General features: G+C 46.5%; 1 protein-coding gene across 3 annotated transcripts in view; it reads left to right on the top strand.

Moving 5' to 3' along the window:
* Positions 1 to 397: 397 nt before the first annotated feature.
* Positions 398 to 22,934, top strand: part of PDZD2 (PDZ domain containing 2) — a 311,522-nt gene continuing 288,985 nt past the window's right edge. For all 3 annotated transcript variants that reach the window (XM_043547010.1, XM_043547009.1, XM_043547007.1), the window contains exon 1: positions 398 to 2,985. The gene's annotated coding sequence lies outside the window, so the exon portion shown is untranslated. The remainder of the gene's footprint in view (positions 2,986 to 22,934) is intronic.

Below are 22,934 nucleotides of genomic sequence, written 5' to 3'. Positions count from 1 at the left end.
CAATCTGTTGCTTAATGGAGGTAATCCTTTAAGAAAGATGATGCAGAACGCTGGTTTTTTGCACTCCTGTATGTGCATTCCTCAGAGGCTACCTAAAAATGGGTGGTCTCTTGTATAGGTGTCATTGTATTAGAACTGGAGCGTAGTTGTAGATAGTGCAAGTGACATAGCCTGAACAGCAGAATTTGTGCAAAATGAATGTATATACTCAATGGATTTAACGTAAAGCCCCCCAAAACACATATCCTTTTGCTGAAACATAAATGGATTTTTTTGGTCTTTGATTTGTACATATTCTTAAAATATTGAATTATTTTAATTAACTTTTCCCCCTAGGTGAAAACTGGAAGCAGTTTTGAGCTTTTGGGTGTACATCTTGGACTGGATAACTTAAAGATGCCTTTTTGTTAGGCCTTGACTTTTTATATTGATAACATTTTAGTGACCTTTTAGTAGCATTGTTATATATGATGGTACTTTGAAACAGCTGTTTAGATTTGACATTTTTTTCCTGTTCGGAAAAATATTTGAGTGAGCAGTGGATTAATTTCTCAATAGACTGATACTTCCCCCCATTGTTTCCCAGGAATTACCAGTGTGTGTTTCACTTATCTGAAAAGTTTGCCAATCTGATGGTGAGGGTGGAGGCTTAGTGCTAGAGACTCATGCTGAGTTTTTTAGTTCTGCAGCAAGAGTTGCCAGACAATTTGCAGGTTAAAATGCTAGACCTTACTGGTTAATTCTCGTACAAAGAAAGCAGACATTATAATCATGAACCGACACCCTCAAAGGATTCGGAGGTACAATCTCCAAAAAGAGATAAAGACTCAAAAGTGAGCAACCTGTTTTTTGCTTTGAATACAGAAACCATTTAAAGGCCACTGTCAAATGGGCTAAGGCGGCACAACTTTTCCATTTAATTTGAACATTCCTCTGCAGTGCTGGGAGCACAAACACACCAGCAGTGTATTAGTGCATGAGAATCAGGAAATGAAGTGGAGAAGAAATAAAACAAAGCCATTTCCCCTTTCCCTGTCTGAAGTGCAAAGCGCAAAAACCACAGGTTTTAATACTCTGAAGTTACTGGGGAAACAGGGAACGAAGCCTGTTTTTTCCAGCTAAATTCTTCTGAATCTTGTCTCTATTCCTTTAAAAGTATTAGTCATTTAAACTAACATCATCTTCTCTAAACATCCTGATCCCGATGGAGGCGGACTAGAAGATTAAGGAGACCTAAGCAGCATTTTTGAAAGGACTTCTACAAAGCCCAGAATGACTGTGAAAATATGAAACAGCGGCTCAGCGCAATGTGCCTGCCAGAACCTTGGAGGCGCTCTTTAGTAAATCTGTCCGCCTGAGATGCAATCATTCACATGAGATTAGCATAAACCCTCATCCTTTTTACCGCTCGCTGAGTCCTTCTGAGCAGTCACTACAAGATGGGATAAACTCATGCATGGCCATAGCTTTGGGCTTGTCTCCACGTGGAATTGCTCCCGATTCATTCCATGTGTGGGCACCAGAACAGAGTGCCTTGTTCCTGGTTAGTTTAAAGCAAGTTACTCCCGGCTTGTTTGATATTTGCAAGCCACATTTCACGGCTTGTTCCTGCCTGTCAGGGTGGTTACACAGCTGCCAATCGAGCAAACAGCTGTGGAACCTGGAGAGGCTGTTCTCGGGTTCGCATCCCCGTGCTGAAGACACCGGCCACCCCTGCCGCCAGGGGAGGAAAACCTCCCTGCAGGAGACGACTTTCGGAGGGAACAGACTTTGTCCTGTCAATCAACCAGGGGGCCCCCCGCCCGCTGTGGAGTTCGAAGGCAGAATTCCCTCCTACTCACGTCACTCAAAAGGGAATCCCCGCCCCTCACCTCTCCGCTCCTCGTTCCAGGAAAGGGAATCCCCGCCTATTCTGTCACTCACGCGGAGGGGAATCCCCGCCCACGGCGGCGTTCCGGAGGGGCTCTCTGCGTGGGAGGCGGGGTTCAGCGGGCTGCCGGGGGACTGGGGTTGCGGGGAGCCTCCCCCCCGGCTGAGGCGCTGCCTGGGGCTAAGTGGGGAGCAGCAGCAGGCGGTGTCCCCCCCCCCACGTGCTGTCCTTGCTTGCGCGGCGTGGGGAGCTGGCTGCGGTCTTGCAGGGAACCCCCCTGGCTTGCTCCTGCAGCGGTGACCCGCAGGCTGCGTGACCCGCCCCAGCTGCAGGGGGGGGGGCCCGGTGGCGGCGGTGCGGGGGGGGAAGATCCCCGGGCTGCTGAAGGGGACGCCCCCTATTCGTGCCATCTGGGCCCGGCGGGGCGAGGGGGCTTCTGCAGCCTCTGGCCGAGCCCAGCCGCTGGGCAGGGAGTCCCCTGGCCCATCTCCCGCGGGGGCGCCCGCTGCACGGTCAGCTCCGTCCAGCGCAGCCCTCCTCTGGGGGCCCGCGGCTTTGGCCCCGCGCTGGGGAGCCGGGCTTCGTAGCTCGCTGCACAGGAGCGCATTTCAGCTGCGGGAACTTGTCTGCCCGAGCGGGGAGGGCGCCACGGGGGGGCCCAGTCAAGGCATAAATAGACGCCGCCGCGTCGAAGCTGGGCTGGGAGCTGGTGTGACACCGGCCGGCTGGGGCGCGGGGAGGGAAGGAGGCTGCTGTGCGGGGCGCGCCCCTGTCTCCAGAGCCGGAGCGAGCGAAGTCTCGAAGCCCAGCCCCGCCAAATCGGAGACCTGCGGCGGGCGGGAGAGTCTCGCCAGCCCGGGGGAGGGGCCCTGCAACCCCGCCCCACCGGGAAAGCAGGTGGGGAGTGACCCCGCACCCCCTCCGCGGCGAGCGCCCGCTCCGACCGCTGCCCCATGAGCCCAGCCCTCCTCGCCCGCCTGCCAGAGAGGAGCCGCCCCCAAACTCTGGGACAGGAGTACGCTGCTCAGCCCGGATCCCCTGCTCCCTGGGACGGGCCGGAGGAGCCCAGAGCCATCGCCTGGGACTGGTCATGGGGCCATCGGACCTAGTAGGAGGTGAGTGGATCCCGTTTTGCTTTGCTCTCCTCAAGCAGAGGATCTGGGCAGAAATGACACCAGATGCTGGTTTAACAGAGGGAGGAGGCGGGGAGGGAAATCAAATGTATTTTTAAATTGATGCTTGTCAGCAAATGTAACAATCTTGAGATCAGGGATGGCAGAAATCAAGGAAATTAAGCGAATCCCTCCCCCATAGCTCTGTTCCTTTTATCTGTGCATCCAGTAACTTCGTGGTTCCATGGACGTTTCCTCCCCACCAATCGCTCCTTCATGTATCTATCTGTAGTTTGCATTACCACTTGTTAAATATTGTGTTTACTGTGGTCTGCAGCTTCCAGACCTTTGTGTGATTTCACCCTTTATAACGCCTAGAAAAATCACTGGTGGCAGTACTGTCTGTACTGTGAAAGACTGGGGAAACCTTTCCACATTTAATAGGACAAAACGGAACAGCGCAGAAGCAATAAGTTTAGCAGGGGAGCATTTAACAACCTGCACTTCAATTTGTTGGAAATCTTGAGTCCTTTAGGGTAGTGGAGATTCAGAGACCAGTGTCCTTCGCCCTCCTGCCTGGATACAAGTGCCTGGACTCTCCGTCACATGCTGTTGGAGTAGATTATTGGTACACGCACAGTTGGTACCAAGCAACAACCCCTGCCTTGAGGATTTGAATTAATTCCTCCTGCATTGTGGATTTTAATTCATTTTAAAATTACCTGCATGGCTGTCCTTCAGTGGAAGGGAATCGGGGTATTAGCAAGCAGGAAATCAGTTGTATGTTTTTAAAGCAAGTAATTCCCTTTATGCAGCAGTCTAATAAAATCAGACAGCATGAAACATCTGGCAGATTTTTTTTTTTTTATTACCAGAAAGTAGTTCGTGTCATTAAATACATTTGTCTACACAAACCAGGCATTGATATATACAATGGTATAAGCAGCCCAAGAGGAATTAAAAAACCATAACAGAAGGGGGAGGAAAACATCAAGGGCTGACCTTAAAACCTAGAGAAATGGAACAACTCAGAGTTAAATGCATTGCCTGTCTTTCAGGTGGCCTGAAGAACTCTGTGCCTGTCTTATGATGGTACGTTCTGTTGTTGAAAGCTCCTGCGTCCCCTTAAAGATGCAGTAGAACAATTGTTCTCTACCTTTTTGGGCTCAGGACCCATGTGTAAACCTTGATAGCCTGTCATGACCCAGTAAATAGTTTGTGTTTAAAAAAAAAATCTGACTCACTAAATAATTCTTACGCACAATATGTAATATACACATTAATGCAATAAGTACTAAATAAGTACACCAGGCATATCATAGTGGCTGTGCTCAGCCCTCCACACCAGGATCTGTGACCTCAGGTTTGACCTGGCCCCTGTTTGTGTTACTGGTGTTGCGACCTGGCACGTGCGATCACAACACCACTCAATCAAATTTGGCGGGGCCAGCCCTCTTTCATCATGGCAGAGGGGCAGCTGGGCCAAACCTGAGGGGTGCTTTGACCCTGCTTGTCAGGTCACAGCTCCCGGAGAAGGGTGCTGAGCCCAGCCAGCCCTGCTGGACCAGAGTCACTGATGCAGGCTGTGTGTGGGATTGGCTTTCCATCCCTCCCTAGGCCTCTGACCCCCACTTCCCAGGGCCAGGTCCTGATCCCTGCCTCCTATGCAATACTTGACACATTATAGTGACCCAGTTTTAAGTCAATGCTCTGTAGAATAAAGTGGGATCTTACTCCATCTTTAACTTCATCTATTTTGCCTATCTGTGCTGTTTCTATGGAATATAAGAGCTCTTCCTCTTGTAAGACCCTTCCAGTAAGTACATCAGTTTTCATGAATTTCCATGCATAATCTCATCTGTTGCATCTTTATTATCACTTATTTGCAGAGTGAGATTGTGTGCAGTGATTCTTGGAGGTGCAGCACAGGGGGTTGTAGCTCATAGAGAATTGTCCAAAAGCCACCTTTGCCTCCAGTTTTGTTCCCTCCTTATTCTGGTCTCACTGGAGACTGAAATGATGCCTGACATCATTTAGTTGCTGTGTTCTAAGGGGCTCTAAGTTACAGAAGCCCTGACGGGCTGCCTATGGATGGCTCTGCAACCTGGCATTGGCAAGAATATCCACTCCCACTCCTCACATGCTCCTCTCACTCATAATCTATTCTTGGCACTCCCCATATGCTGGGGTTTATGAGGGGCCTGTGAGGGCAGCTCGTGGCTGTCCTACACCATTCCTGCACTGGAGGAATTCTCTTCCATCCTGCTAAGACCTATAGCCTATGGGAGAATCCTTCCCAAAATTTCACTACAGAAAATCTTCTGAAAAACAGAATGCACAAGTGTGTTTAGAAGACATCTCTTCATGTAAAATATATATATTTGAAATATACATATTTTTATTGTCTCTAGTGCTTGGAGCAAAGGCGGTCCAAGTTTCGTTTTGGTATTTAGTAAATATCACTGACTGTTAAAAATCTTCTGAAAAAGTTGATTAAGGTGAGTATTTCTAGATTAAAGGACTCAAAATGGCTCCTTTATTGTTTTTTTTTTTTCCAAAGTGTCTACTTTGTGTCCCTTTACTTGTCCATCAAAATTGCAGTACACCATAAACATGGGTAGACAAACACCGACTCCTGCAAAAAGAAGCTTTTGAGAGCAGCAGTAATGAATTGTTGCAAATAATGGCCATTTCTTGGAACAGACACAATCTTCTGACTGAAGCTGATGGAGGAAAAAATAAAATTTAGTGATGGAGAACACGAATTTTCACTGTCGACCAGTTAAACCAGCAACAGAAACTTTCAGAAGTTACCAAGGTCTGGGAATATTATTTGTCCTGCATTCTTCACCAGTATGCTCCATTCCCGTAGGGGAATGTGTACATATCCATTTTCCAAAATGGGCAACTGAGGGACAGAGGTCAAGTGACTTTGTAAAGGGTATATGGAAGTTTGGAATGCTCTATTCTCTGAGGTGGTAGAACTACGTTTCCTCCATACTGGGCCATAGTGTCTATCATCCAAACTGCTTCAAAGGTCTTTGTTTAGCTAGACCAAGCTCTGTCTTAGCTACTCAGTGTGAAAGCAGAGGCGATCACTGGGGCCCAATGAAAAGGTACTGTTCAGCTCAGTTTCATCTGAATGTTTGTGGTACTGCAGCCAGCATCTCACTATCTCTCCCCTCAGCCTTGCATAGTTGAGCAGGACGGTGACAAAATGGAACCGCTCAATCCTCAGGGCAGGTGAGCGACTGCCCAGTATCACCCCACAATCCTCTCTGAAAGAAAGAAATGAAGCAACTCAGACATGACTTAGTCCAGCCCTGCCAAGGTCTGCAGAATGCTTTTGAAATCTTTGTTTTTTCTTTTTTGTTTAGCTTTAAAAAATAAACTGATGTCTGTCTTCAAAAATCAAAGTAAAATAACAGCTGTGAATGAGTAATTTGGCTGTTGTTACTGTTTAATCACTGATATCAAATGCATTTCACTCCTTTAAAGGTCAGTTCAGTTGCAGTGAATTAAAGGCTGTGAATATTAACCATTCAGTGTAGAGAATAAAGTCTTATACCAGAGACATGCTTCTAAAGCATTACTGTTCTAAAGTTACTGTTGTCTAGTATAAGAGTGTTCTTTTTCTGCATTTTCTGTTTTCTGTCTACAGAAAATATATATAGCATTCTCATCCCTAAGGATTCCAAAGCCTTTCACAAATTCTATTATATATTTAAAAAACAACTTGTTAATGCATCATTAATGTTGCACAGTTAAAATGGCAAAAGTCAGGAAATGCAAAAACTGAGGTTCCAACAGCAATATTAACTTGGCTGCGCTACACATCTGGTATGTTTTTATAGCATAAATTTTATGATATAAACAGGAATAGGTGGACAGCTGAATAGAACTAGCAAAACAGGAATAGAAAACAGTATGTATGGGCAGTGTGTCTGAGTCCACATGTGATAGTTGGTTTTTATGTATAATCTGAAACATCAGACCTTCAACTGCATAGTGCCCCCTAACACCGTTCTGGAAAATACATTCAGTAATGACTCAGAGGAATGTGTTACTTAGTGGTTCCTGGAGCACACTGGGGTTTCTTATAAATTTGCTATCCCGGAACTGGCCAGTCTTCAATCCTGCTCAGTTTGTGAGACCAACAAGATCCTAACAAAAGGTGCTATCACTTCATCTCCAATTCCTTTCAGCCGCCAAGAAATATTACCCACTGACAGAGGTAGCAGTTCAGTAGATTATATGCAAAAAAGATGACGGGAATGCTGTATTATAATAATCTGAAATGGACGACACCAACCTTATTAATAGTCTGTTATAATTTTAGAAAATAAAATGTTGTTTGATCTTAATGGACTTCATTGAATCTATGAATTACAGAGTTTAAGGCTAGAAAGTAACATTGGACTATTTAGTCTGGTCTCCTGTGTCACAGCCATTCAGTTTCAGCCAGTTATCCCTGTACTGAGCCCAATGTTTGCATATGGACTATCATAACCCATTATGGAGCGTGTAATCTTTCAGCAGTAGCTCCTTGACCATAACAAGGTTGACCAGTGTGCGTGATGTTCATCTGTGATTACATTCTCTGGAAAAAGCTACCAAAATCAAATGAATGTTCACTTTTTGTTGTTAAAAGTGGCATTTCATTTAGCAAGTGTTTAGTGCACTAACAAATCACATCAAACCAACCTAATAGATTTCTTTGACAGATTAACGAGCCTTGTAGACGGGGGAAGCAGTAGATGTGTTATAGCTCAACTTTAGTAAGGCTTTTGATATTTGTCCCATGTGACCTTTTCATATGCAAACTAGGGAAATATAGCCTAGATGAATTCTGCTAGAAGGTGGGTGCACAACTGGTTGGAAAAGCATACTCAGACTAGTTATCAGTGGTTCACTGTCAAGCTGGAAGGGCATATTGAGTGGGGTCTTGTAGGGATCTATTCTGGGTCTGATTCTATTCAATCACTTCATAAATGATTTAGACAATGGCATAGAGAGTACACTGATAAAGTTTATGGACAATGCCTAGCTGGAAGGGGGGTTGTGAGTGCATTGGAGGACAGGATTAGAATTCAAAATGATTTTGATAAACTAGAGAAATGGTCTGAAATAAATTTGGATGAAATTCAAGAAAGACAAATGCAAAGTACATATGTAGGAAGGAATAATCAATTTCACAAATACAAAATGAGAAATGACTGCCTAGGAAGGAGTACTGGAGAAAAGGCTCTGGGGTTATAGTGGATCACACACTAAATATGAGTCAACCATGTATTACTTTTGCAAAAAAGCAGCAGCAGTGTTGTGAGACGTGAGAAGTAATTCTTCTGCTCTCCTCGGCATTGATAAGGCCTCAGCTGGAGTACTGTGTCCAGTTCTGGGCCCCACATTTTGGGAAAAATGTGGACAAATTGGAGAAAGTCTAGAGGAGAGCATCAAAAATGAGTAAAGGCCCAGAAAACGTGACCTACAAGGAAAGACTGAAAAAAAATTGGGTTTGTTTTCTGGGGAAGAGAAGATTGTTCTCATGTCCTATTTCCTCCTCCCCCCCCCCCCCCCATCTTCAAGTATGTAAAAGCTTGTTATAAAGAGGAGGGTGATGATTTTTTCTTCTTGTCTGCTGAGGACAGGACAAGAAGTAAGGGACTTAAATTGCAGCAAGGGAAATTTAGGTTAGACAATAAGAAAAAAACTTCCTAACTGTAAGGGTAGCTAAGCACTGGAATAAATTATGTAGGGAGGTTGTGGAATCTCCCTAAAACCTTCTAAGGACCTGTTTGTCACTGGATAAACACCTGTCAGGGATGGTCTAGATAATACTTAGTCTGGCCTCCAGTGCAGAGGACTGGACCAGATGACCTATCAAGGCCCCCCCACCCTACATTTCTATGATTACGAACTTTTATTTTGAGTTATAAAGCTTCACGGGGGAGTCTGAAGTAGCATAATTAGGGAAGAACAGAGAGCTTTAACTTCCCCATCTAAGATGACATTTATATGTAAAAAAAAAATTAAAGTGGCTTGCCTTTGGCACAACATTCCTAATAAAAGGTATGCTGCTTGAGAGCTGCTATAAATGATACCAACAGCATTTATTTTCATTATCGCTTGGTCTGGATGGCATCTTATTTTAACATTCTGTGCTGTATTCTAAAACTTGTTAGGGGATTAATATTGTGGGTTTATTTCAGTTTTATTTTGTGTTTTGGATAAATCCCACTTACAGCTGAAATGTGTTTTTAATACTATTCTTGACAAAATTTTGAAATGACATTAAGATTCCTTTATACACTGAAAAAACAGATCAACTACTGTGACAAAGCTCTGTCCTTGCCTCCATGGGTCCCGCATTTCCTGGCGGATTTCCACTAGCTTCAGAGGCTCACTGTGACCCTCCACGTAACCCTTCTTTCTCTAGAGAAAAGGGTCACAGTCTACTGAGCCATTTTCATCATAAGCCAGCAAGGGAGGTGAGGAGAAGTTATCCTTTCTTGCACAATCTCTGTTGTCTCTCTGTCTCAGTGATTAATCAGGGGGCAAAGGTGGGGGGATGGGAGCCCAGGCCCACCCTCTACTCCAGGCTCCAGCCCAGGGACCCTAATAGTATCAGCTATGGTAGCTGACCTTTTAGAAACATGACATGTACAATTACCTGGGCTACTTCCCCCACAGCAGCCCTCCCTTCCTCAAGCTCCACTTCACCCTTACCTCAGGGCCTCCTTCCTTGTGCCTGATATGGTGTGTACAGCTCAGCCTCTCCAACAGCACAACTTCCTTCCACAGCTCCTGGCATGCACACCCACCTGACTGGCTGGGAGGCTTTTAACTAGTTTCAGCCAGCCCCAGATTGGCTTCAGGTGTCCCAATCAACCTAGCATTCTCCCTGCCTTCTGGAAAGTTCTTAATTGGCCCCAGGTGTCTTAATTGACCTGGAGCAGCTTCCATTTCACTTAACCTGGTACCAGGGATTTGTTTAGCCTGGAGCTAATATATCTATCTCCCACTACTTTTCTATAGCCATCTGGCCTTGCCCCATCACACTATCTAAAATGTGGTTACTAACACCTGCTTAAGCATAACATAATTTTTTAATAATCTAAACACTGGAGATGGAGTCGAACTGAAACACTGGCTCCAAATTCCCTGATCTCTGGGAAAGTCTGGGTCTGATCTTAGACTTGGGCCCATCTTTGCTAAGTAGGAAAATCAAGATAAATGGGCACACAATTTTCAATGTCATTACGGTGAAATATTTAGTTTCCTCAATTATTTCACTGGAAGTGGGAGGCACTTCGAAGGATTGTGCTGTGAGAGCTCACAGACTCAGAAGGATTAAAAATTGGGAAATGGGTTTGACAATCAGCTCCCTAACTATACATCTCTGAGCCTCCTGCCATCTTGGTGAAAAGTGACTAAGTTTTCCACACTGGACGCATGGGTCCCGGGTGTGAGGTTGTCAGTCAGTTTCCCTGTGGCAGGCATTGAACGATATTTGTTAAAGCAGTCTTAAAAATGTGCTTTGTCTGTGCTGTTAAAATCCAAACTTCTTTAAACTCTCTCTGTTGTGCTCCTCTTGCTTTGTTTTCATCCCAAACTGAAATCTAAGTAATTGGCTACAGCATTTTGAGAAACCTAGAATATCTTGCTGATGTTTCAGTGTGACATGCATTATGTGAAACTGGAGCATGTGTCCTAACACTCGTCGTCTGGGAGAACCTCATATATATGATTTGGACACAGTGATGCTTAGGATCATGATATAAACTGAAATATGTAATGAATCAATCAAAGGCTCTGGGTGCAGTTATAATTAAAAATTTAAATGCATTTTGCAGAATAAATCTGAACTGACACTATGCCAACTGCAAAACTAAGGAGATTTTCATCACTGAACCTTCCTCCTCCTTAAAATCCTGATTAAACAGTTAGACTTAGCATTGTGCCCAGAAGTTCAGCAAATCTGGGCTCTTTTGAACTGAGTCACTGTGAGAATTGCAGGGCTCAGCTCTCTTCCAGTGAATACCCTGTTCCACTGGCTCCCAGATGTTTCAGTTTAGGGACCAGCACCTCAAACACTCAGCTGATCTTAACTGTGGTGGTATAATTATCTTCTGATTTATTTCTTGCAAGCCCTCTGCTTACCAGCGATGATGACACATGGAAAAGACCATCCAGGGGCCAACATATTGATTACTGAGAACAGATTATTAAATCCCTATAGGTCAGCCATAGAGTGTTGCATCACAGAAACAGACTTCTAACGTATTGGTGATCCAGATGTTTTTGTTCATTCCCAGGGTGGACTATTAAAATGGGTCTTCTTCTCTGATGGGAGTGGTGGTGAAACCTTCATTCCAGCAGTGTGTAGATACTGATTGGGGCTTCTGGGTACAACCATAATACAAACCAGTAATCATAATCTGGCTATGAAAAGGACATAATACAGTCCTACTTCTCCAGGCTTGGCCCACAAAATGAGTCTAGAGTGTGTTGAGAAGGTTCATCTTTATGCATTGAGCTAGAAATCATGGTGGCTGGGATGGTCTTGAGCCAACCTAGATGTGTTATCTGTACAAACATTTATACCCTCCTAGTACAGTCATCACTGAACCAATCAACAACTCAGATCAAAAATGGACTCCAGGATGCAGAGGGTGGCCAATATTTCTCCCCAAAGTCTTTCTTTAAGGACTCGCAAAGGAGTGGTGGGTAGAATAGCCTGTCCCCTCATTATTTTGTTCACCAATTAGGCCTAGTTTTTGAAACACCAATTTTGGTTCAGTGAGTTCTGGGTCCCACGCTTTTATTGTTTACTGGCATGATCTTAACACAGTCCTTGAGTTAGGGGGCCTTTTGGTTTGGACTAATTCAGTTTTTGTCTCCCTTTCATACCTTTTCCCATCATCATTTGTTGGTATAGGTTATTGTGACAGCTGGTGAACTTTCACTCTTTTTTTAGAGTTGAGCTCATAATAAGGGTAAATTTGTAGGCCCAATTATCACAACAGGCCTCTATATTGAGAGAATCTCCATTTTAACCCTATTCCGGGACTTTTGTGAAAAAGTGGGCCACATTTAATCAAATCAGTTTTTTGACGGGTCAGATTTAAGATGAGGTGCAAACAGCACAGTTATGCTACCTCCCCGATTTTCCCTCAGTTTATGCTGAGAAGAATACCTGTCAGGAGATAGTAACACTGCTGGAGTTACCTAGCACTACTGTCATCCAGTCAGGTCTAATCAGGGATGATGGTAAATTTGATGGCCACCGAACTTAACTTAAACACTATGAATCAAAGATTAAAGTTCCTGTCATCTGACATTATGCAGGCTGAGTGTTGAATTCAGACAAGTGGGACAGGTATTAAACATTAACCATTTGCTTTGCCTTAAATGATTAATTCTATGCTTGCACTATCTCCTTTTTCCTACCGAGTTAGGGCTTGCCAGACCCATGCCTCTGAAAGTAACTTCACCAGCTATCCCTTGCTTCTCCATATTCCCAACTCGTAGTTACATTGCTCAACTCTGTTGGCCACTCCAAGTAGTTGTCCAAGGGACATACAGTAACTCTCCACTTAACGTCCTCTCGCTTAACGTTGTTTCGATCTTACGTCCCTGCTCAATTACAGAACATGCTCCATTTAAAGTTATGAAATGCTTCGCTATAACGTCGTTTGGCTGCCTGCTTTGTCCACAGCTGGAACCCCCCATACCCTCGGATCAGCACCTTCCCTCCTCCTCCCTCCACCTCCTGCCCGGGGCAATCAGCTGGCTTGCGGTGTTCAGGAAGGAGGGGGGAGGAGTGAGGACTCGGCGTGCAGGCTCCCCCTCTCTCCCCGGCCGCCTGAACACCGCCAACCAGCTGATTGCCGCGGGCAGGAGGCAGGGGAGGGAGGCTGCGGGCCGAGTCCTCACTCCTTCTCCCACCCTCCTGCCCCCTGAACCTTGCAAGCCAGCTGATTGCCGCTAGGAGGGGGGAGGAGCGAGGACACGGTGCGCCTCTCCCCTCCCTCCCCTGCCTCCTGCCCGCGGCAATCAGATGCCTTGTGGCATTCAGGAGGCAAAGGAGGGAGGGGGAGCCTGTGCACCATGTCCTCACTCCTCCCTCCTCCCTCCTGACCGCTGCAAGCCAGCTGATTGCCACGGGAAAGAGGCAGGGGAGGGAGGGGGAGCCTGTGCGCCGTGTCCTCGCTCCTCCCCGCTCCCTCCTGAATGCCTCCCTGGGTGCTGGAGCAGAACATCCCTGTCTCTCCCCTGCAGCTCCATGCAGCCTCCCTGCATCAACTGTCGCTGCAGGGTCCTAGTGCCCCCCATCCAGATAGTGCCAGGGCAGGCTGCCCTTCCCCCTCAGACCCTTTCATTTTCCGGCGGGGACCCTCCACCAGTACAGCCGCCCCCCATGCCTGCAGTCACCGCTCCTGCCCCGCACTGGGCAAGGGGCAGCCCCATCTCCCACCCCCAGTGAGGCTACAGTGAGGGGCAGCAGCAGGGGATGAGATGCACAAATGATGGCGGTCCCCCCCCTCCACTGCACCCATCACAGGGAGGCGAGGGAGATTCCTGGACCTGAGAGGGGCCCTAGGAGCACGTGCAGTGACAGTGGTAGGGGTGAGTGTGCTGCCGGTGGGGAGAGGGCTGGGGGGAGTCCTCCTCTCTGGCTCCAGTCCCGGGACAGCCTGCCTGCACCCCAAACTCATCCCCAGCCCTGCCCCCCCCAGAGCCCATGCCCCCAGCCAGAGCCCTCATTCCCCCACACCCCAACCCTCTGTCCTAGCCCTGAGCCTCTCCAACACCTCAAACACCTCATCTCCAGAGCCAGAGCCTTATCCGCCCTGCACCCTAACCCCCTGCCTCAGCCCTGAGCCCCCTCCCAAACCCTCATCCCCAGCCACATCCCGAACCCATCCCCAGCCTCACCCCACAGCTCTCACCCCTTGAGACATTATTGACATAATCTGGGACCGTATAGATCATCGTTGCAACCAAGGTCCTGTAGTGGCACCAAATCTTATATAAAGGGGGTCAAATGAGGTGTCTAAGACAAGGTTATGGTTTGCTGGTTATGATTATGCTATCTGTATATGTGTATCATTTTTGTAGTTGAAGTTATGAATATTGGCTCTATACTGTCTGTAGTTCAAACTTGTGCTATGCTTCTGGGTGACACCCCAGACAAGCTGGTGTCAGCTCTGCCTAGCCTGCTTGATGGCCCATTAAGGACCATCAGCTACACAACTGACCCATTGAGAGAAGGCAGACGTGCCTTGGCACTCAGCAAGGTATGCAGGGACATGCCTATGGACAGAACTCTACGGTTTTTCCATCCCATGTGATGGACAGCTTGTCCTTGGGATAAAGAAAGAGAGACCACATGGCAAGAGAATATAAAAAGCTGATGCAGCTCCTCCATCTTGTCTTCAATCCTGCTTCTTACCTCTAGAGGGACTTTGCTACAAACTGAAGCTCTGAACAAAGGACTGAAAGACCCACCCCAGCTGTGGATGTACTCCAGAGACTTGATTTGAACCTGGAGTTTATTTTGTCACTGCTGCAAGCCTGAACCAAGAACTTTGCCATTACTGTATGTCATTGATTCCATTTAACCAATTCGAGCTCTCCTCTATATTTCTTTCCTCTTATGAATAAACCTTTAGATTTTAGATTCTAAAGGATTGGCAACAGTGTGATGTGTGGGTAAGATCTGATTTGTAAATTGACCTGGATCTGGGGCTTGGTCCTTTGGGATCGAGAGAACCTTTTTTCTTTTACTGGGGTACTGGTTTTCATAACCATTTATCCCCATAACGAGAGGCACTGCTGGAGATACTGGGAAACGGGAGTGGCTAAGGGAATTGCTTGTGTGACGTGGGGTGAGACCAAAGTCTGCTCTGTTTGGCTGGTTTGGTTTGCCTTAAAGGTGGAAAAACCCCGGCCTTGGGCTGTAACTGCCCTGCTTTAAGCAATTTGTCCTGAAATCGGCACTCTCAGTTGGGTCCCGCCAGAACCAGCATTGTTACACCCCTGCACCTCCTCCCATCCCCAAACTCTCTCCCAGAGCCTGCACCCCTCCTGCACCCCAATCCCCTGCCCCAGCCCAGGGCCTGCACCCCAGACCTCCTCTCCCACCCAAACTCCCTCCCAGAGCCTTGGAAAGGTGGGGGGTGGAGTTGTGGGGGGGCAGAGTTTGGGCAGGGGCAGGTTCTGGGCACCACCAAAATTTCTACAAACCTGCCACCCCTGCCGGCAAGGGCCGGTGCGCCATACTGGTGCGGACCGGCTTCCCCAGGCAGCAGTTTAAAGGGCCTGGGGCTCCCAGCATTGGCTGGAGCCCCGACCCTTTAAATTGCTGCCGGAGCCCTGAGGTAGTGGCAATGGGGCTCGGTTGATGATTTAAAGGTCCCAGGGCTCCTGCCGCCACCTCCGCCCCAGGCCCTTTAAGTCGCTGCTCTAGCCCCCCTGCCACTACCCCAGGGCTCCGGGGACGATTTAAAGGGCCTCGGGTGGTAGAGGCAGCGGGAGCCCCAGGCCCTTTAAATAGCCCCTGGAGCCTGCCGGAGTCCTGGGGTAGTGGCGGCGGGGCTCCGGTGGCTATTTAAAGGGTTCAGGGCTCCCGCTGCCTCTACCACCCCGGGCTCTTTAAATAGCTGCCAGAGCCCCGCTGCCACCGCTACCCCATAGCTCTGGCAGCAGGGCTCCAGGGATGATTTAAAGGGCCCTGGAGGGTAGTGGCAGCCGGAGCCCCGGGCCCTGCTGCTGGATCCCCAGGGCTCTGTTGGCAATTTAAAGGGCCCAGGGTTCTGCTGCGGCAGTTAGAGCCCCGGGCCCTTTAAATCGTCCCCTTTAAATCACCCCTGAGCCCCAGGGCTCCCAGCCGCCTCTGCAGCTGGGAGCTCGGGGGGTGATTTAAAGGTTCCGGGCTCCCAGCTGCTGCTACCACAGCCCTAGCCCCAGGCCTTTAAATCCTGATTTAAAGGGCCTGGGGATTTAAAGGCCCCGCCTCTTCTGGTAGAGGCCCCGCCTCTTCAGGTTGCGGCCCCTCCCCCTCCTCAGGACTCTGGAGTACCGACAAGTTCTTTAAGTTACTTTCACCCCTGGCTGTGAATCATAGCACCCTAGAGACCTGGGATGGAAAAGACCTGTTGGGTCATGTGATCCATCTTCCCTGCCCTCTGTATTAGTAAATGGTCTTTTCTAATAAAACTATACATTTCTAATCCACTTTTCAGCATTTCTAGGGATGGCTCTAGGTAGCTGTTCTATTGTCAAAAACATCATAGAAATACGTGTTAAAGTCTGGTTATACAAGTGGCACATCTTGATGCCTAGAGCGATCGCTGTTAAAGAATAGATTATCTCATCAATGGGGACTCTGACTCCTGTTTGATGAATTAGGTGTGTCCATCCAGAGAACATACTGCTAAATTGTTCGTTATTTTATACCTACATTTGCTTCTCAGTCTTTTTTAAATGGATAATAATTGATTGTAGTAATAACTGAAGGAAAGCAAAGAACATTTATGTTTAGAGTAATCTAATTTTAGCACGCTCAGTATGAAGGCAGATGGAATGGTGCAGTTTGTAACAGGGCAAAGTTACCGCTTCATCAGCTTATGAAACTCTCCAAAGCATTTCAAGTCAATTGAAAGGGAGAGAGGGGGAATCATGGTGATAACATGTCAGAGTGAACTGGAGTTCAGGGTTTGCTCATAAGATGCAGAATTCCTGTATGTTGCTGTGATGCATCTGGAACTACATTTCAAAATTCAGTTTTCAAAAGTGATACCTGATGTTCATGGAAAACAGCTGCATAAAAACACGATTGAACTGACATTCTGTGTGTCTGTTTCTTATTTCCAATATTCTCGTAATAGAATCTCTTACACTCTGTATGAAAAGTTTGAGGGTGAGAGAATAAAACCTTGCATTGAAATACTGTATTCATTATTTATGGACCTTATTGAACCCTGTATATTGTAAAAGGGTGATAATCCTTCTCTACCTAACACAGGAAAGGAAGGCTGGATTGTTTGTCAGGTGTTTTGAGATCCTCCGTAGATATTCTCTAATGGTGCAAAGAACTTCTGTTGTTGGAATGGTATGACACAGCCTTAATATTTTTGTATGCTTTCCCTTAATGCTTGGTTGGGTATATTCCTGCTTCAGCATATGGGCAGGGGAACTTAAATCCTGTAATCATGAATGGAATTTATTTATCTGCACAAGGCAAAACTAGAACCTCATGCGTAGTAGTTGCATTAACATTTTGAATTGTGTAAGCCAGGGATCAGCAACCTTTGGCACACGGCCTGTCAGGGAAATCCACTGGCGGGCTGGGCCGGTTTGTTTACCTGTGGCGTCTGCAGGTTCGGCCGATCGTAGCTCTCACTGGCCACGGTTCGCTGTTCCAGGCCAATGGGGGCTGCGGGAAGCGGCAGCCAGCACATCCCTCGGCCAGCGAAGGCGTTCCGTGAGCAAATTACGGAGGAAGGTTAAAGGAGCAGTTCCCCTAAACTGTGACACACTCTTGAGGGAGATGTAAATTACACTGGTAATAGGTATGAGCCTAAGAAAACTGATTTGGCCCAAGGCTGTCCCTAGCCATTTTGGTGCCCTACGCAGCCCCCCAGGCCTCTATGGGGGGGGCTGTGGTGGGCCCCAGGCCTCTGTGGGGAGAGTGCTGGGGGGCAGGGGGGAACCACCCCCCAGCCTGCTCGGCTCTGCTCCCCTGGCTCCCAGCCTTGGGGGGTAGAGGGGAACCGCCCCCTGGCACTCGCCTGCAGCGCGGCTGGGAGCCAGTGGAGCGAAGCAGATGCGGCCAGGTCGCTCCATTTACCATGCAGTGAGTGCAGGCCCAGCCCCTGCAGCAGTCCTCAGGGGAGTGGGAGCGGGGCTGAGGCGGAGCAGGGGCGGGCAGAGGTGGGGCTTGGGTGGAGCAGGGGCAGGGGCTTGGGGAAGGGGTGGAGCAGGGGCTGGAGCAACACACAGCTGCGCAAGGCACCAGGAAACGTGGTGCCCCAAATTCCCTGGTGCCCTACGCAGCTGCGTGCTTTGCGTATGGGTAAGGACATCCCTGATTTGGCCCCCCCATGCTGTAATTTACAACATGCAGGCAGGCTGCTGTAACAGTACATGGTAAATTGCAGGAGCAAGGCCCAAGTCAGTTTCAAAAATGGGGGTTAAATGTAGTTGCAGGCAGCGTGCCTGCATCTGTAAAACCCCAGGGAAACTCAAACATGTTTTTCCTTTTTTCCCCTGTTGCTGTGAGTAAAACCAATGAAAATAGGGGAAATGGACTACATAGGAGGTGCAGTGAAACTTACTGTGCCCAAAGTGCTGCGAAAACCACACGAAAGGTGGCAGAGGTGGCTGCAACCCTGGAAAAATGTTTCTCTCGCCTCTTGGTTGTACCAGTAGTAGATGGTAACATTTTTGAGACAGAAGTGTGATTTTTCTTTTTTCGGATGGTGTTCCTTACAAAAGCAAACACATTAAAAATGTTTCCACAGATGTTTTGGCCAAATCCAGCTCACAGTTAGACTAGTGTGTCTCCACTGAATACACTGGGCAAAATCTGGCACAAAGTAAAAGTAATGTAAAATTATAAAAAGCTTGGATTAATATGAATTATTAAAATAACAAAGGCTCCTGGAAGCCAGGAGAAATGACTGCATATTCACACTCTGTTTTCAACAGGAGTATTAATTTTTAAGTGGTACAGTTCCCTACTCCCTTTCATTGTCTCTGTTCTTGAAGTTCACTTCGTTTCTTTGGCACTCCATTGAGAGTACAGTATGTATGTTACTTGGACAGAAGTACAGAACAATGCAGACCTCAACACACACAAACTGACCATTCGCAGCCATGATATCCTAAAATGAATGATCAGATTCTGGTATACGAACATGTATAATGACACACCTGCAAGAAGCACAAGGCTCTTCATTCTATCCCTGGTGAGACCATGTGCATCCTTATTAAAGCAAAACTGCATTACGTTTATGGTGCTCTGAAATGAATTTGCCATTAGATACGGAGCAGTCACTGTAGTTTGGTTTCACAGGATAGAGGCATGAAAAGGCCATGGTGATAGTAAAATAGGTAGGGAGCAGAAGAGGAGAAAGGGAAGATTATTTCTATTGTGATAGCATCTAGGGGACCAAATCCCATTGCACAAACATGTATAACAAAGAGATTGTTTCTGCCCTGAAGACCTTACGATATAAGTGCAAAACACGAGAAAACAGCTGTGTACAGCAGACAGCTGTGGAGAGCCTATGAGACTACTCTGGTCACCATGATAAGCAGTGGTCACAGTATACCAGCTGCCTGTGAAGTTTTCTGTAGGCATAACCGTGGAGGAGAGTTTAAGGAGGGACTTGAAGGGAGACACTAAATTGAGTTGCAGATGTTTATGGGGAGCACCTCCCAAGCATAACAGTGTCATGGAAGAGAGTTCAATGGTGCTTGTTAGAAAACTTGAAAAATGGTCAATTACAGCTGGTATCACTGATAGAGTGGAAGCAGGGGTCCACAACTCAGCAGCATACAAGAGCTGAGAGGTGTGGCAGGGTCAGGCTGTGAAGGGCCTTAGTGAAGACAAGTGGTTTGTGCTTGATGTGGTGGAGAAGGGAGAGCAAAGAGGGAATTGATAGGGCTGAATCCTTGAGCCAGCAAAATTATCTTTTGCAGCAGCATTTTGAACAGTTGTAAGTCAGGCAGTATGGCATTCGTCAGGGCCACCGAGGAGGAGGAGGGTGCAGTTCACTTCGTGGCCTTGGGAAAGAGTTTTAACTGTGTGGGTTGAAAGTAAAAGCGGAGTCATCTTCTGCAAGGGAAAAGCAGTATGGATTAGAGCAGGGGTTCTCACAACAAATGTTTTGGTGGTCTCAGAGTGCAGCCGCCAACTCTTGCTGGTGGTCGCTATGACAATTTTTCCTAAAATACTTAATTAACTTTAGGAAAAACAAATAAATATGCACATAGACATGTCCAAATCATAGTAATTTATTTATGTAGGGTTTTTTTGCAGACTCAGTAATAAAAATAATGTACAGTTGTCTCTCTTTTTTACTGGACTAAACAGAATAGAAGCACAAGGTGCTTTGCAGGTTCTTGTCTGTTGTTTCTTTTGCTTTTTAAGACTTTCTAGAGAGTAAGTCTGCTTCTGTGAAAAGTGATATTTGTATGTTTGTTAATAGCACTTTTCACAGCAGCGGAATTGTCAGCTAGCTGGGAGGCAGTGAAAAGTGATATTTATAAACATACAAATAGTACTTTTCACAGCTGACTTACTCAGCCCTAGCAAGCTGGGGGACAAACTAAGCCTTGGATGGGAAGGTGGGTAGGGAGGCAGTAGGGGCTGGGGGTGATGGGGTGGATGGGAGAGGGGCCGGGAAAGACAGTGGGGACCAGGGGCAAAGAGGGGAGTGGTTATCCCGAAGCCCTGGGGACAGGGGATGGAGCCCTGCGGCCGGGGGATGGAGCCCACAGCTGCACTGTCGGAGCCGTGGCTACAGCCCGTTACCGCGGGGCCGGAGCCTGCCACCGTAGCGCTGAAGCCTGAGCCCCAGCACCACTGGAACGTGGGGAACTCACATTGGCTGTCTGCTCTGGCATTTATGTCTCCAGAGGGGGACAGGGCCCAACCCCTTCTGGTGGCCCCGGAGGTGGGGGCCACTGCTTTATCTCCTGTTCCCCATCACTGTTCAGGAGGCCGTGGCCGCAGGAAAAGCCCCTGGTGGCCGCATGCGGCCACGGTGGCTTCATGTGAGAAATGCTGGTTTAGAGACAATGTCAGGGTGCTGGTTTACAGAGATGATACTAAAAATGGAGTCTGTGGCCACGTTTTGAGTAGATGTCAGTGACTGCATTTTGGGGTCCTGGTGATAGCAAAATACTTAGTTTGCTTATGTGGTTTGTGCTGTCAACGGAACCTCAAATGAAATTATATCCCTGAACCTCTCAGTTGCCTGGATGTGATCTGAGCAGCTCTTCTATTTGTGTTGTCTGCCAAAACGTGAAGGTAAAGAAATTGGTAGCTCGCCCTCATTTGACAGAAGTATTCCCCAGGGGGAAGCCTAAACCCTTGATTTGCATTATTTAACACCAGTTCTAATTTAAAGAACATTTTATCAGATTTGCTGGGCTTTAATGACTCTATTCTTACATCCTATCGTAATTTACGATGCAAATGTAATAGCATTGAGTATGCAATTTTAAAAATCTGCTGGGGTCCCCCTTCATATGTACAATGTCTGCTCCTCATCAATGAGGAGCCTAATTTCTGTGTTCATGTTTCCTTCACTGGTGTCCCAGATGAATTCTAAAGCCAATACACTTTTGCTTCTCTTTTGTGGTTGGATCGGTTTTTAACTTAACTAGCAGAGGAGAAAGTTTGTAGAACAATTACGTAAGGAAATCTTCACGGCCATAATTTTGGAAAGCAAATCGTTAAGGCCCTGATCCTCCAAACTTTTAAACCTTGGAATAGAGTAGTTTCACTGAAGGCAAAATGTTTGACTTATGTTTTATTCCAGGGCAAAAAAATCTTGTTACATAGAAAACGCTAATTTTAATGTAATGTGTCCATTTCACAAAGCCCCTAAACACAAATCAGACTTAAAATGAATGTGTGCAGGGTGGGGGGAATATTGAGCAACGCTGGTAGCAGTACATTTATTTTAAGGACTAGTTGTGATTTATTTTTTGTATGTGTGAAATAATGAGACAAATAGAAATTAAGGCTTTATAAACCTCCCCTTGCCCCCAACTAAAGAGAATAAATCCAACATTTTGCCTTATCTTTCTTTTTCATTATCTCTATATATAGACATTGTAAGTTAACTTTTTAATGTAGTGAACAGTGAAAGCTGTCATAAATGATCTGCAAACACTGAGTACATAGTTTTTAAGCAGCTGGACAAAATTATAACTCGAAATGTTGGGAATGTTTTAATGGTTCTTCAGACAATGGGAGCAGGTCTTAAGTGAATGTTTCTCTGTATATTTTATAACGTGAATAAGCACATTGATAAGCACATATAAAGGAATGTTTCCAGCAGGCCACTTAATGTGATGACATGGATGGAGGTGTGGGGACAGAGAGGCAGCTAGGATGAGAGGCTGTTAAGTTTTGTCGTGTGGGAACACAGGAGGGGTAGGGAGCTAGAAAGGCAGCACTGGAGAGCGGAGGCATCTTCCACCAAGATGCCACTCTACATAGACTTTCATGATGCAAGATAAATCAATTAATGGTGAAGAAACCAAATAGCTATTCTTCTAAAAAATTACTCTGGGGGGGCTCTTCTGTAGTAAGATGCCCTTTGTGAAATTTTAGGAGTGTGACATTTGAGATTGCAAGTGTTGTTGCTGCTTGTGATTTTATTGCAAGTCTTGTTTAAAACTAAACGCTGCCTTAGCTACAGAACTGCTGAAGTACCTCTATAATAAAGCAATAAAGACTGGGGAAGTAAAGTGACTACCAGGTGCTGTGGGAACCATCATTTTTTAATTTTCTGACATTCGTGTCCCAGATTTTAATAATTTTTGCATGAAAAAGTTTGTTTGCACAGTGGCTAGGATTGTGCACACAGTTGTTGGCATACATAAGCGTGCATTTAACTGCAGATATAGCATACCTAGTGTTAGTTTTATTTTAACATTGTATTTACATAACTTTTCCAATTTACAGAGAATAACAAGGAAAGGTTAGCCAGGTGCAGGCCTCTTAACATCTTAAAATGTTCCCTCTTGCTGTCAGATGTAGGTTTTTAGTAAGGAAGCGTTTTGCTTCCCTCAAAGGTATGAACCTCTGCTTCTTGTCACTTGTTTTTTCATGGGTTTTGGTATTTCTTACTGCTGTATATCAGCATTTCTCTTTGAAGTCTGTTCTTTAGAAACCTTAAAGTCTAGAATCTGTACAGTGTCACACT

The sequence above is a fragment of the Chelonia mydas genome, chromosome 5, assembly GCF_015237465.2.
Source record: "Chelonia mydas isolate rCheMyd1 chromosome 5, rCheMyd1.pri.v2, whole genome shotgun sequence".
Classification (NCBI taxonomy): Eukaryota; Metazoa; Chordata; order Testudines; family Cheloniidae; genus Chelonia; species Chelonia mydas.
Note: the sequence above shows the minus strand (reverse complement) of the source record. Positions and strands in the feature narration are given on the sequence as shown.